Raw genomic sequence first — 14,906 nt, 5'->3', positions numbered from 1 at the left:
CAAATGGCCTTTTTGGGGTTATCGGCAGAGTCTTTAAAAAACAAACAGACTCTGGATGACCTAACAGTTGTACTGGCAACTCCCTTCATGTTGGTGTAACGGAGAAAGGTTGCCTGCCTTCTTTCTGCGACCACCACACTGCTTCTTCCTGCCTGTTGGAGTGCTCTGCCTCCCTCCCCCTGTGTGCTGCTGTCCTCGCTCTGCATGTCCTCCTGACAGGTTGGGTCAGTAACTACACTGTGTGCAGAATTATTAGGCAAGCTGTATTTTAGAGGATTATTTTTATTATTGATCAACAACTATGTTCTCAATCAACCCAAAAGACTCATAAATATCCAAACTTAATATTTTTGGAAGTTGGAGTGGGGTTTTTTTTAGATTTGGCTATCTTAGGAGGATATCTGTTTGTGCAGGTAACTATTACTGTCCTGAATTATTAGGCAAATTAATTAAAAACAAATATAATCCCATCTCACTTATTTATTTTCACCAGGTAAACCAATATCAGTGCACAAAATTTAGAAATAAACATTTCTGACATGCAAAAACAAAAACCAAAATAATTAGTGATCAATATAGCCCCCTTTCTTTATGATGACACTCAACAGCCTTCCATCCATAGATTCTGTTAGTTGCTTGATCTGTTTTCGATCAACATTGTGTGCAGCAGCCACCACATCCTCCCAGACACTGTTCCGAGAGGTGTACTGTTTTCCCTCCCTGTAGATCTCACATTTTATGATGAACCACAGGTTCTCTATGGGGTTCTGATCAGGTGAACAAGGGGGCCATGTCATTATTTTTTCTTCTTTTAGACCTTTACTGGCCAGCCAAGCTGTGGAGTAGTTGGATGCATGTGATGGAGCATTGTCCTGCATGAAAATCATGTTTTTCTTGAACAATACCGACTTCTTCCTGTACCACTGCTTGAAGAAGTTGTCTTCCAGAAACTGGCAGCAGGTCTGGGAGTTGAACTTCACTCCATCCTGAACCCGAAAAGGTCCCACAAGTTCATCTTTGATGATACCAGCCCATACCAGTAACCCACCTCCACCTTGCTGGCGTCTGAGTCGGAGTGGAGCTCTCTGCCCTTTACTGATCCAGCCTCTGGCCCATCCATCTGGCCCATCAAGAGTCACTCTCATTTCATCAGTCCATAAAACCTTTGAAAAATCAGTCTTAAGATATTTCTTGGCCCATTCTTGACGCTTTATCTTATGTTTCTTGTTCAAAGGTGGTCGTTTTTCAGCCTTCCTTAACTTGGCCATGTCCCTGAGTATCGCACACCTTGTGCTTTTTGATACTCCAGTAATGTTGCAGCTCTGAAATATGGCAAAACTGGTGGCGAATGGCATCTTGGCAGCTTCACGCTTGATTTTCCTCAATTCATGGACAGTTATTTTGCGCCTTTTTTGGCCAACACGCTTCTTGCGACCCTGTTGGCTATTTGCCATGAAACGCTTGATTGTTCGGTGATCACGCTTCAAAAGTTTGGAAATTTCAAGACTGGTGCATCCCTCTGCAAGACATATCACAATTTTGGACTTTTCTGAGCCCGTTAAATCTCTCTTCTGACCCATTTTGCCAAAGGAAAGGAAGTTGCCTAATAATTAAGCACACCTTATATAGGGTGTTGATGTCATTAGTCATCACCCCTCCTCATTACAGAGTTGCACATCACCAGATTTACTTAATTGTTAGTTGGCTCTCAAGCCTATGCAGCTTGGAGTAGGACAACATGTATAAAAAGTATCATGTGATCAAAATACTCATTTGCGTAATAATTCGGCACACAGTCCTCCTGCTGAATTTCTGCCAATTGTGTCTCATCATCGTCCACCTCTTGTGACATTTTCCCACCGTCGCCTTCATGTGATCGTGGCTGCTCAAATATTTGGGCATCGCTACATGCGATCTCCTCTTGCCCCGCTTCAAGTAGACCAGGCGAGAGGCCCGAATCTATAAATGGAAAAGTGGACAGCTCTTCGGAGTGTCCAAGTGTGGGATCAGTTGTCTCTGGGCACTCAGTATGGTGGGAGGAAGGAGGTTCAGGGTGAGGAATATGCGGTCCAGACTCACAGCTACTGAGACTTGACTGTTTGGAAGACAAGGTGGTGGTGGTGGTGGCTAAGTGACTGGAAGCATTATCTGCTATCCAACTAATAACATTTTCACACAATGTTCAATAGTGGTGCTCTGCGGTCCCCTATTAATTGGGACAGGAAGGTCGAGCGAGAAGATGTTGGTGTTTGTTGTGGCAAATTTGGAGTGAACTTATATGTGATCGGTGTGACGGACAAACCACAGTTTTAAATACCTGGCCTGTATGTAACTATTTTGAACAGCAAACTGGTGTCAATTGCTTCACTGAAACACTGAAACAAATTTTTAATGGAGGTCAGAAATAGCAGTATTTTCTGAAAACATATATGTGATCCATGTAACAGACAAACCAGAGTTTTAAATACTAGACCTGTAGGCAACTATTTTGAACAGCAAGCTGGTGTCAATTGCTTCACTGACACACTGAAATTTTTTTTTAATGGAGGCCAGAAATAGCAGTATTTTCTGAAAACATATATGTGATCCGTGTGACGGAGAAAACACAGTTTTAAATACCTGGCCTGTAGGTAACTATTTTGAACAGCAAACTGGTGTCAATTGCTTCACTGACAAATGGCAGTATTTTCAGTGCAATTATATGTGATCCGTGTGACGGACAAACCACAGTTTTAAATAGCTGTATTTTTAGCACTGTAATATGGAAAGGACCGCACTGCATTCTGCAGTGCCAACAAGCAAATGGCGCAGAATAACGGTGTTCTCTGGATTGCATTTAAAGCAAATAATGAGGATTAAGATCCAGAAAAAAAATATTCCTGGCCCCTGAGACCTGGGCCTATTTCTAGAAATATCTAACAGCAGCAGCAGACAGAACTGGAATGGAGCCTCTTGTGCTATGTGCACTGAAGTCTGCTATATACCCTGCCAGCCTGCCTATATACACTGCCTGTCTGATATCTCTGTAAAGGGATTAGTCATCAGAAGGTCTGTTTGTTGAGATGGATATGTGTCTCTAATATAGTTTGGTACACCTACACTAAGTAGAAACAAGCAAATCTCTCCCTAGCTCAGCAGCAGCTCTCCCTAGACTGTCTGATTCCAAGTGACTGTGACGAACATGGAGGTGCCAGGTCTGGTATAGACCGGATGACGCTGTGCGGCCAGCCAATCACTATGATGCCACAACCAAAATGGCTACGGCATTACTGTGAGTGGCAGGCAATCTCTGCTTGTTCATTGGCTCTGTAAAGAGCACCAAACATGCAGGGAGGAGACCCAAGCTCCCGATGAGCAACTTCGGAAATACTCGGCGAGCGCCGAGCATCTCAAGCAGTGAGATAGTCGGGCAAGCACCGAGCAGTAGCGACCATGCTCGCTCATCACTACCAGAGGGCGTTCGACTTTTTGTCATAGGGGTGGTGCCGGCACGGTTTCATTCATCGCTCAGTGTATAAAGAGTGGCAGCTGTAACTGCTCCCCGGCACTGACTGACAGACAACCCTAATGCTGAGCCGGCTGTCAGGCAGCACCAATGTGCGGTTACAGCTACCGCTTTCTATGCACAGAGCAGTGACTGAAACCGTGCCTGCACCACCCCTACAACTGGAAGCAGAACACTGCTGAGGTGAATAAAGTTCGCTTCCTCCTAACAGTGGGGCTCTCAATACCAGCACCACACGATGTCAGAATGCTATTAACCTGCAGATTAACCACCTCCAGGTGATATGTTCTCTTTAAGGTCATATTGGAGAGAATAATGTTTGGAAAGTAGAAGACCAATTATTATGGGGTTAGGGTCATCATGAAAATAATGATTTAGAGTGAGTGCTCATGCACATGACCGTATTTTTTGTCCAAGTGCGATCTGACAAAACATCAGAATGCACTCAAACCAAAGTTATTCTATGGGGCCGTGCACATGTCTGATGCTTTCTTAGACCAAGCCGGTCAGAGAAAAAATCACTGCATGCCTGAGTTGCCATGCAAGTAAGTGAATCCATGAAAAGCATCGGATTGCACTCGGATGACATCTGAGTGTATTCCGATTTTCATGGCCTGACAGAATGGAAAAGATTGAGACATTTTTTTCAATTTCTCCACTTCCGAGAGAATAAGTAGTGTAGTTACCAGGGGGCAGAGGGTGCAGTCATCCCAGGCCCCGAGCTCAGAGGGGCCCACAACTGGCCCCCACCCAGAGCTATGCTACTCTGAACTTTATTGGAGTGCACAGGGCTCTGATATGCTTAAGCCAGCGCTGCACAGCGCTCCGTTTTCACTGTGCTCAGAGGTATTCACATTTCTTAGACATGAATACCTCTGAGCAACGCTGCATCACTGGGAGGAGGGAGCGCTCGTCATCTCCCCACCCTAACGTGCAGTAGAGTGATGAGGTCACACACTGGTGACCTCATCACTCTGCTGCTGTGATGAACACCTAGTGAGCTGCAGAGCGGCAAAGGACATGTGTCTCCATATTATGGGGCAGTGGGGAAAATTGTGAGAGGGAGTAGCGTGGGGGTGGGTGGACCATATGGATAAGTGTTGGGACAGTATGGAGAGGACGGAGCATGGGGGACAATTTGAGGAGTAGAGGGACCATTTCGAGAAGTGGGGGACATTATGGAGAGGTGGGGGTCATATGGAGAAATGGGTGTTTAATATGAAGAAGTGGGGGGGGGACAATATGGAGAGGAACAGGATGGAGAATTGAGAGTGCCTGAGGACTATATGGTGAAATGGGAGTGTGGAGGGATTGTATAGAGAAGTGGCGGCACAGTATGGAGAAGTGGAGGACAATATGGAGAAGTGGGGGGACCATATGGAGAAGTGGGAGACATTGTGGAGAGGTGGGAGTGTGGAAAGACCGTATGGAGAAATGGTAGCGTGGGTGGACTGTATGGAGAAGTGGGTGTACGATATGAAGAAGTGGGGGGACAGTATACAGAGGTAAAAGCGTAGGGGACAATATGGAGAAATGGGGGTACAGGATGGACAATTGGGAGTGTAACGAGATTGTATGGAGAATTGAGGGAACAGTATGTAGAGATGGGAGCGTGGGGTATAGTATGGACAGGTGAGAGCTTGGTAGACAATATGAAGAAGTGGGGGCAAGTATGTAGAGATGGGAGCGTGGGGTGACAGTATGGAGAGGAGAGAGCTTTGGGGACAATATGGAGAAGTGGATGCGCACTATGCATAAGTTGGATTCATGTACTGACAGAGAATCTGGTAATGAATTCATGCACTGACCATGGTCCTGAATGTGTACAAATGTACCAATCCATAACTGATCAGAGGTCGTCACCCGGTTGAGGCAGTCACCCTTCTGCCACTGGTTCTCTACTGTGGCTGTCACCCTGCTGCCTCCGCCATCACCCTTCTGCCGAAATGTGAAAGGTAAGCGCATTATAGAGCCAAAGGTTATAGAGAGTTTTGTATATAAGGGATGTTAATGTGAAGGCACAGTATCTTGTAGGCAGTATGCAGAGGAGGAAAAGTGTGGTTGCAGTGCTGTATCAATCTACTGACGGTGGTTTTGGCACTGCATTCATTTACCTATAGTGGTTCTGGTGCTGCATTCAAGTACTGACAGTGGGGCTGTGTATATCAGAGCTGTGGGCCCACCATCATGTGTATAGGGAAGCTGTGGGGCATTATATTGTGTATAGGGGAGCTATAGGCCCATCATACTGTATATAGGGGAGCTGTGGGGACATCATGCTATGTATAAGGGAGCTATGGGTCCACTATACTGTACATATAGGAGCAGTATATTGGGGGACCCAGTGGACATTATTAAATGTCAAGTGGGCACTTTAGAAGCATTATTGTTATAGGGGCATTCAGATTTAAATAGCCATAAAAGGGGCATAATGGGGACACTTTTCTAGGGCATTTGCACAGTGCAAAAATCTTTTCAAGGAAGCAATTTTACCATCTAGACGGCACAAATGAGGAATTATTACTTTGTAAGCTGTACAGTGGTGGCATTATTATGTGGGGCAGAAAGAGGAGCTCTGTTTTTGTACCACACAGCAGGTGCAGTAATAGGGACACATATGGCAGCAGCGGCTCAGTATTGGGCTATCAGCAGGATCAGGAGTTTGTGCAGGTTGGGAATAGATGAGGACGGTGCTGGAAATGTGAGAAGTCAGATGTGTTTTCATTGTAATCTCTGCAGACAAGTTGTAACTGGAAGAAGTTGTCATGTCGGTCTGGGCCAGATGGAAAAGACGGGAAAAGTTAGCAACTCCACCAGAAAGAACATCATCTGTAAATAACTACCGGTGTAACAAAAGTCATTACTCAGTAAATTAGAATATTTTATAACACAAGCTTCAAAAATGATTTTAAAATCCGAAATGTTGGCCTACTGAAATGTATGTTCAGTTAATGCACTCAGTACTTGGTCAGGGCTCCTTTTGCATCAATTTACTGTATAAATGCGGCGTGGCATGAGGCGACCAGCCTGTGGCGCTGCTGAGGTGTTATGGAAGCCCAGGTTGCTTTGATAGCAGCCTTCAGCTCGTCTGCATTTTGGGTCTAGTGTCTCTCAGCTTCCTCTTGACAATACCCCATAGATTCTCTATGGGGTTAAGGTCAGGCAAGTTTTCTGGCCAATCAAGCGCAGTGATACTGTTGTTTTTAAACCAGGTATTGGTACTTTTGGCAGTGTTGACAGGTGCCAAGTCCTGCTGTAGAATGAAATTTCCATCTCCAAAATGCTTGTCGGGAGGGGGATGCATGAAGTGCTCTAAAATTTCCTGGTAGATGGCTATGCTGACTTTAGTCTTGATAAAACACAGTGGACCTATACCAGCAGATGACATGGCTCCCCAAACCAACACTGATTGTTGAAACTTCACACTAGACCTCAAGCAGCTTGGATTGTGGCCTCTCCACTCTTTCTCCAGTTTCTGGGACCTTGATTTCCAAATGAAAATTGGAACCTTGTGGAGAGTGTCAATGACTGCCTTCTGGACATCTGTCAAGTCATCAGTCTTTCCCATGATTGTGGAGCCTACTGAAACAGACTAAAGGACCTTTTTAAATTCTACGGAAGCCTTTGCATGTGTTTTTTGTTATTTATTTTAATTTACTGAGATAATGACTTTTGTGTTTTCATTGGCTGTAAGCCATAATCATCAACATTAACAGAAATAAACACTTGAAATAGATCACTCTGTTTGTTATAACTCTATATAATATATGAGTTTCCCTTTTTGTATTGAAGAACTGAAATAAATTAACTTTTTGATGATATTCTAATTTAGTGAGCTGCACCTGTATATATACCTGTACTGTAATTACTTGTATGGTCTGCAGGTCTGGTATCTACCACTATATGTTTTTTTCAGTAACAGCACAGTCATCTGCTGAGGTTTCTCTATGTCCACGATCAGGGTTCACCGCAGTAGTTATACACACGGTTACCTGGTTAGGGGCCCACTCAGATGTCCCCCCCCCCCCCCTGAGCTGGACCCCTAGCTATGCCTCTGGAGAAAATCAAATCACACTATGATCATGCTCTGATGAAACTCTGATCATAGATTGATCAGAGTGTGATTAGCATAATCGGACCGATTCTCTCCGATGAGAGAAAATATGCTGGTGTGATCTCGGCCTAACAATTAGAAGTTTAGTTGTTTTCACACCGAAAAAAAGCTGGATTCTTGAGAAGTTATAGTTTGCAAGAGTGTGCAATTATATACAGTATATGTCATCATATCTGCCATCCAATCTACTCTTGCAAGTGCCAGTGGTGGCTTTACATTGTGCTTAGTTCCTCATGTGTCATCCTTTCCGCTCAACTCTGTTTAACTACAGTATAGCTGTGATGATGAATATTTTGACTAATAGTCATTCTCACTGTGATACTGCAAGGTAGGTAGAACTGATCTTTCAGTCTATATTTTCTTCTAAGAGAATAATATAGTGTTAGTGAAGGAAATATGTCACTTTCCATTTTGTCAGTGTTGACAACATATTGATTTGACTGTTCCTATGTGTATAGCAATGTCAACCTCTTGTTCTCACAAATGCATCAAATGCAAAGTGTACTGCGCCTCCAGGTAAACAGAGCCATGTGACAAACACATAAGTCCTTATCTATTTTGCAAGATAATTTAAGCCGACACCTTACAGTTGCTTCAAGATATAAATCGATTTAAGAAAATAACGAGTGTGATATTTATGTTTGAAACATAATGTTTTGCTGAGCTTTACTTGCTAAAGTTTGCTACATCCGTGCTATATTTTGGACATGTTAAAGGGAAGGTGTCATGTCCCCAAATGCTATTAACCTGCAGATATGGAGTTTTTCTGCAGGGCAATAGCATTCTACAGCTGTGCAGCTGGAGCACTGAAAGCACGGCTACCGGGATGGGAATCAATTTTATTCCTCCCTGTAGCTTTCGGCTTTCAGTGATAGAGGCGTGGCCGGCACAGCTTCAGTCGCCACTCTGTACACAGTGAGTTGTGGCTGTAACCACACCCCAGCACTGACTGACAGCCGTTTCAGCAGTGCATCAGTGCCGATCGCGGTTACAGCCATCGCTCACTATGTACTGAGAAGAAACTGCCTCTGTGACTGAATCCCGGGTGCTGCCAAGAGGAATAAAGTTAATTTCCTCGTGGCAGCTGGGCTTTCAGGGCGGCAGCCACACAGCTTTATAACGCTATTAATCTAAAGATTAACCCTACATCTGCAGGTTAATAGTGTTTTTTGACATGACTGCATCCCTTTTAAGGTTTAGATATGATTTACACAACTCGGCTTCATAAAAATGATTGAGTCATCATATTAATAACCAATTGAAGCATTAATTACTCTGCAGGAAAACCCTAATTCAGATATATAACTTCTGTAAGGCCGGAGTCACACTACACATCGCCAAAATCGTTCCGATTCTCAGTGCCGAGAGTCGCATGATTGTTGTCCTTATAGTAATCCGTGTGTAATGCAATAGCAATGCGATGCTGCGATATTTTCTCGCCTATGTATCCGTATGACATCCACATGACATCCGTATAACATCAGTATGGACTCACATTTTCCACAGATTTTTCCAATGTAACGCTAAATTTAAATTTAACACCCTCAAAGGTCTGAAACTTATAAAAACCTAATGAACAAGGCCATACACTGGGTCCACAAGGAGATTTGTCTTCAAATTTTTCACACATACCCCTGCTAGTGTTGTCCTGGTTTGCTTAGAACTGACAGGCTTACCTTTAATACAACTGAGCGGGTTCTTTTACATTGGATCTTGTCGCAACGATTTGTCTCAATGGTTTGGAGAGCCATACCCAGTTATTGTTGATCCGAGGAGGCGGAGACAAATGTGGGTCCATCCACTTTTCATGCGTCGGGTTACTAAAGGACATTCCCACGATCTATATGGGGCTCTACAGCTATCCTGACAAGTTTTATGACTACTGTCGGATGAACATCTCCACTTTTGATATTATTTTGGAGGCCGTGAGACCTGGGATCACAATCAAGGACACAAATATGCGCAAATGGATTTCCCCAGGGAGCGTCTTTTACTTACATTACGGTATGTATTTTTTCATATGTATGGATTGTTTTAATTCATGTTCCGTCCATACGTTGTTGGAAAACAGTGTGATACTTGAATCCATATTTATTTCAAAATATTGTTGTTTTTTGGTCATTATCACTTCCTGATGTCATTCCCAACTGTCGTATTCTTTAGCATGTTTTTCAGATGTTTACTAGTGCCCAAGTGGTTTTGTTGTTTTTGTGCTTTAATTTGCTTTATGTAAATAGAGATTGGTAGATATGTGAATGACATCATGTTGTGTATGTGTTTTTATTTCATGCCACACAACTTTACATTATTCTCATGGGTCCGACATATTGTTGTTTATTGTGATTTTTTACTACACTGGTAATGTTATGTGTGTAGATGTTATTTATATGTTTGTAAGTAATGTTTATTTTTTTGCCAATGGTTAATTTACATTTTTTTATTTTTTTCCCTTAAAAATAATTTTAGGTTTCTATCCACCTGTATATCGTATGCGGCACTTCATCTTGAATTTCTTCTTGGAAAATTTACCATCTCAGGCATTGTACGTCAAACTTGTACAGAAATCTGGTTATGTCTTCAGAATTCTATTATGCCTGAGCCAAGACAAGAAGACTGCTTGCAGATAGCCCGAGGCTTTGAGGAAACATGTCAGTTCCCTAACTGCATTGGATACCTGGATGGCAAGCACATCCACGTTCGAAAGCCGCCAAACTCAGGGTCCCAATATTTCAATTGTAAGCAATTTTTTTCTGTTGTGCTGCTGGCCTTGGTTGACAGCACATACAGGTTTATAATTATTGATATTGGGGCCTATGGAAGAACTGGAGACTCCAGGGTGTTCAATTCTTCCATCATGGGTCAGCGGCTGCGAAGTAATGATTTGTCTATCCCACCCCCACGGGATATCCCCGGATCACGTTTGTAAGCAGTTCCTTATGTCATGGTTGGTGATGAGGCATTTCAACTGACACGCCATTTATTGAGGCCATATCCACAGAGAGCCCTTGACTAGTGTTGAGAAAATGTGTTTGCCATTTCAAATTCATGTTTGTGTTCGGGGTTCCGGCTTGTTCGCGCCAAAAAATCGTCTCTGCCCACGAACATCCCTGATTTGCCACGCTGTCACGCAGATAACAGAGCAGATAACAGAGCAGATAACACAGCTCAGAGACAGAATTGTGGCAAGGCACAGATCTGGCCAAGGTTATAAAAGAATTTCTGCATTACTCAAGGTTCCTAAGAGCTCAGTGGCCTCCATAATCCTTAAATGAAAGAAGTTTGGGACCACCAGAAGTCTTCCTAGACCTGGCTGTCCAGCCAAACTGAGCAATTGTGAGAGAAGAGCCTTGTTGAGAGAGGTAAAGAAGAACCCCAAGATCACTGTGGCTGAGCTCCAGAGATGCAGTAGCGAGATGGGAGAAAGTTCCACAAAGTCAACTATCACTGCAGCCCTCCACCAGTCGGACATTTATGGCAGAGTGGCCCGACAGAAGCCTCTCCTCAGTGCAAAACATTTGAAAGCCCGCATAGAGTTTGCTCAAAAACACATGAAGAACTCCCAGACTATGAGAAATAAGATTCTCTGGTCTAATGAGACAAAGATAGAACTTTTTGGTGATAATTCTAAGCGGTATGTGTGGAGAAAACCAAGCACTGCTCATCACCTGCCCAATACAATCCCAACAGGGAAACATGGTGGTGGCAGCATCATGCTATGGGGTGTTTTTCAGCTTCAGGGACAGGATGACTGGTTGCAATTGAAGGAAACATGAATGGGGCCAAGTACAGAGATATCCTGGATGAAAACCTCTTCCAGAGTGCTCTGGACCTCAGACTTGGCCGAAGGTTCACCTTCCAACAAAACAATGACCCTAAGCACACAGCTAAAATCACAAAGGAGTGGCTTAAGAACAACTCTGTGACCATTCTTGACTGGCCCAGCCAGAGCCCTGACCTAAACCCAATTGAGCATCTCTGGAGAGACCTGAAAATGGCTGTCCACCAACGTTCACAGTCCAACCTGACGGAACTGGAGAGGATCTGCAAGGAAGATTGGCAGAGAATCCCCAAATCCAGGTGTGAAAAACTTGTTGCATCATTCCCAATAAGACTCATGGCTGTACTAGCTCAAAAGGGTGCTTCTACTCAATACTGAGCAAAGGGTCTGAATACTTATGACCATGTGATATTTCAGTTTTTCTTTTTTAATAAAATTGCAAAAATTACTACACTTCTGTTTTTTTTCAGTCAAGATGGGGTGCAGAGTGTACTTTAATGGGAAAAAATGAACTTTTTAGAACTTACCAAATGGCTGCAAAGAAACAAAGAGTGAAAAATGTAAAGGGGTCTGAATACTGTAAATATAAAGGATAATATTCCACAATAAAATATTGCTTACAAATTTTGGTATGAAGGTGGTGATGATGGCGGTGGTATAGCATGACTTGTTTGATGAGATTGGCTGGGTGGAATGTTTTGACCCTGGGAGGCGGATGAGGCAAGATTATGGGTCACATGAGGATTTATTTGTGGGCCTTGTTGAGGGACATGGTATTGCCCACTTGGGTAATGGTAGCCTAAATCAGGCATATTTTGGTTTACCATTTGGCTGAACCCCCCAGAATCGCCATGTCCACCATACCCATGCTAAGACCACTCTCCTACAGTGGGTATGTTCAAGTGGCCATATTGGGAAGGTGCTGTTGAAGGTTGTGCAGAATGTTGTGGTGGTTGTGTTTGGCGAGGTTGGAAAGCTCTTTGCTGGGGTTGAGGTTATGGAATCCGTGGTGGAGGTGGTTCTGGGAAGACTATAGGCTCTTCATCCACACTTCCAGGCATAAGTAAGTGGTTGTCGGTGGACATTTGCCATCTTTCGAGGAAGTTGAAAACTAGTCTTGGATTGTTAGGGGCTGTGCATGAATCAATGATACTTTGCAATGCACATCTGGCACGCTGCCTCACCTCTCGGGGAATTGTGCTCAAATAGCGTGCCAGGCTCCGTGCATATGCCTCCTCACCATCATCATTTATGTGCTAGGTATTGCAAAACCCCAAGGTCTACTTGTCGCTTGTTAATGGTGATGGGGAGCTCCCTCAGCCGGCCACAGCGTGGGATGGCTGTAGCCTGTGGTGAGGTATCCAGGGGGACCATAGGACTACTGCTTTGTCCATGTTCATCTTCGTCTGGGTTGGCCACATGTTCAGGCGAAAGTGCTGGTGGTGGTGGTTCTGACGCTGACGGGGCAGAAGAAGGTCCGGCCTCCTCATCTACTTCTCCAACACGGTCCAAGATCGCCTCAGAATCTGATTCTGTCTCCCTGTCTCTAAGGTTGGATTCAGTTCTGTTGATTTATTTAAAAAAAATATTTTTTTGTTTTACATATTTAACCCTACAATGCGTATCGGGGGCCTTTTAGGCCCCGGTGCTTACTTTTTTGCTATTATCTGCAAAATTACTTTAGCTAGAATTTTGAAACTCTAGGTATTCCTCAAGTATGTCGTTGTTGGTAATATCCAGTTGTTCATATAATTTTTTTGATAGGCATTTTAGAGTAACAATGCTTTTTTGGGGAAAACCACATCTCTACGGAACAGGATGCCTTTTAGGCCCCTGCTATTTTTATCATGTACTCAGCAGTGTTTGTGTCTCAAGTTACTTTATTTGTAGTCAGGGTTGCTGGTGGAGGGGCCAGGGAGTGGATCATGCCATGTGAGGATGTAATGTGATTTTGGGAGGGAGTGATAAGGCCTAGAAGGAAGACATATCGCTTCTGCAAAAAATAAGTCCTGGAAAAATATTTCAAAAGAGGAATTTTATGCATATATTGGACTTTTACTGCTGGCAGAGAGTCAAAAATCGTAAGATGTTCCAATCAGAGAATTATTTCTGGACCCACTTTCTGATCCACAATATAAAGCGACAATGGCAGTGGACAGATATGAGGAAATTAGAAGAAGCATTTGATTTGATGATAAGCGAACTCGTGCAGCGAGGTTCCAAACAGACAAATTAGCTCCTATTAGTTATATCTGGAACATATTTATCAAAAATTGCACTAAACTTTACAATCCTAGTACTAATGTTACAGTAGATGAGCAACTTGTACCCTTCAGAAGACATTGCAAGTTCATACAATTGTGAGATTGTGAAAACACTTGCTGTACCAATATACAATTCAGGTAGAAACATTACCATGGACAATTATTTTACCAATGTTGCACTGGGCAATTTTCTGCTTGAAAAAGCTGTTACACTTGTTGGTACTATGAAGCCAAACCGACGAGAAATTCCTCAAGCAATGAATCACAATCCACAGCGAGCATTTTATGAGAGTGTCTTTGGTTTCAACAACAAAGCGACACTGGTATCTTACAAAGCGAAGAAGGAGAAATCCGTTATATTACTCAGTACCAATCATTATGATTGCAGTATTGACAGCAATGACAGGAAATCATCCTGCATTACGATAAAACTAATGGAGGTGTAGACAAAATGGATGAAATGGTGGGAGAATATTCATGCAAGAGGCAAACAAGACGTTGGCCTGTAGTAATTTTTTCAAATATGCTTGATGTAGCAGCCCTAAATTCATTCATTATTTATACAGAAACTCATCCAGAATTCCATGCAAGGAGGAAGGACAGGAGACGCCTATTCTTGAGGGACCTATGCTATGAACTTGTAATGCCTCACATGATGGAGCGAAGCAACATGAAATGCTTGCCAAAGCAAACTAAAGAAGCAATGAAACGATGTGGCGTACAGTTTTAGGATATTCCAGGGCCAGGAGAAAGAAAACAAAAGCGTTGTTTCATTTGTCCAAGAAACTTAGAGAGGAAAACTGAGTGATACTGTACGACTTGTTGGGAAAATATCTGTAAAGAACATTCTTCAGAAAAGATAACATGTGAAAATTGTTTGGAAGACCAATAAAATTGAAAAGAAAAAGTTAGGTAAGAAATGTAGCTGCAGCTAGTTCACTCTAGATTTATATAACTTTGTGTGTTTTTCATATCTTTGTTTGAAATTTGAAAAAAAAATGGTTTTTGGTGTTTTCTACAAAAAAATAGAATTAAAATGTGTATTATTCATATCTTATTTTGTACTTTTAGGCCCCCATTACATAAAAGTGTAGATTTGTGATGTCACGCATGCTAGGGTTAAAGAACCTAGACAAACATGCAATTAGTGTCGGAGTTCCATAATGAGAGCTAGGAAATTCAAGCGGTCAAATTAAATCTACTTCTGCTTTCTGGAGACTGCTGCACCACTCCTGGCATGATGCT

The 14,906-nt window shown here is 42.9% G+C and overlaps 1 pseudogene; it reads left to right on the top strand.

The window, feature by feature from the left end:
* The first annotated feature begins 5,129 nt into the window (after positions 1 to 5,129).
* LOC141267382 (uncharacterized) lies at positions 5,130 to 10,632 on the top strand (annotated as a pseudogene).
* The last annotated feature ends 4,274 nt before the right edge of the window (positions 10,633 to 14,906 follow it).

This window comes from Phyllobates terribilis, unplaced genomic scaffold (genome assembly GCF_046119375.1).
Source record: "Phyllobates terribilis strain yellow unplaced genomic scaffold, ASM4611937v1 Scaffold_1__5_contigs__length_1240528914, whole genome shotgun sequence".
Taxonomy (NCBI): Eukaryota; Metazoa; Chordata; class Amphibia; order Anura; family Dendrobatidae; genus Phyllobates; species Phyllobates terribilis.
This window is presented reverse-complemented; position numbering and strand designations above follow the sequence as displayed.